We start from the raw sequence: 1,598 nt of genomic DNA, 5'->3' as shown, positions 1-1,598 counted from the left end.
TGTGTAGTAGAAAAGGCTGCGCGCAGTGGGTAATGTTGGCGTGCAGTTGCACGGACAGGTAGATGCGCCACGTGTGGCGCGCTTAGTTCGGGCCGGTGCGCATGCGCATTGTGGTCTGACTCCGTAAGTGTGTGTGTCGGCTATGACGTGTGCGGTCCAAGCCTCGTTTTCATCTCAGTGTTAGTTCTCGGGTCGGGTCTCACTAAAAGCGCATGCGCAAGGTACCCGGCGAGCGCTACAGGTTATATTATACACAAATTGATATGTTTATAATTGGCACATAGAATATTACAGGCAAGACAGGCAGCTAAATTATTATAAGGGATATACAGGGAATCTATAGGAGATATAAGAGGAAGCAGGATAAGACGGATTTAAATAGGCGCCTTCCCCACCACAGGGCTCCAGATGGCGACCAAAACGGTCGCCAATGCGCCTTAAAATTTGCAGATGGCGACAAGACTTTTTAGTCTTGTCGCCATTTGCGACTGTCCCGCCGCGATCCTGCGCAGCCTAAGTTCCCTTCACTAGCACACCGCACAGTGGAGAAGGAAGGAGTCCCTCCCTCTCCACTGTGACGCTGCCGCCACTACCACCAATGGGGATATAGCAGGGAGGAGGAGGGGAGGAGCTGTCGCCACTGCGCCGCCAGTGAAATGAATGTAAAACATAAGTGTCTGCAGCGGTATCGCAGACCCGGCACCCGGCCTCAATAACAGGGCAGGCGATCCGCGGCCATTAACCCCCTCAGGTGCCACAGATCGCATGCCCTGTTATTGAGGCCGGGTGCCTGGTCTGCGATACCGCTGCAGACAATTGTATGAAGGAGTCAAAGAGGACCTTTCATGGGTCCAAAGAATCTGAACTTATCAGCAGGCTGCATAGAGCGGCGCCCAAGGATCTAAGTGCACTTACTATTATTCCTGGGCGCCGCTCCGTTCGTCCGCTGTGGCCCCCGGTATTTTCAGCATTCAGAGGAAGGAGGAGGAGACGCCAGTGTCTGTCCTTCTCCCTGACAGCAGCGCTGTCCAATCACAGCACAGAACTCAGAGCCAGGGAGGTTTTTTCTCCCTGGCTCTGAGCTCTTCGCTGCGATTGGACAGCGCTGCTGTTATGGAGACGGAGAGACACTGGCGTCTCCTCCTCCTTCCTCTGAATGCTGAAAATACCGGGGGCCACAGCAGACGAACGGAGCGGCGCCCAGGAATAATAGTAAGTGCACTTAGATCCTTGGGCGCCGCTCTATGCAGCCTGCTGATAAGTTCAGATTCTTTGGACCCATGAAAGGTCCTCTAGTGCGCTCTCCCAAAGCCTCTCCCCCCCCCCATTATCACTGGCCACAAGTCATCCCCGTCTCCCTCCCATTGTTATATGGTGGCCACAGGGTCCCCATCCCCTTCATTGGTGGCAGTGGCAGATTACACTGCTGGGGCTCAGATAGTTACCATGGCAGCCAGGACGCTACTGAAGCCCTGGCTGCCATGTTCAGCTCCCTGCTGCTGTGTGCACAGAGCCCAGGGCAGCAGGGAGATGTGAGATCCTATTCACCCTGATAGAGCTCTATCAGGGTGAATAGCACAAGGGATGAAGAAAAGATC

This window comes from Bufo bufo, chromosome 1 (assembly GCF_905171765.1).
Source record: "Bufo bufo chromosome 1, aBufBuf1.1, whole genome shotgun sequence".
In the NCBI taxonomy this organism is placed as follows: domain Eukaryota; kingdom Metazoa; phylum Chordata; class Amphibia; order Anura; family Bufonidae; genus Bufo; species Bufo bufo.
The sequence above is the reverse complement of the archived record's forward strand: the minus strand, read 5'-3'. Positions refer to the sequence as shown.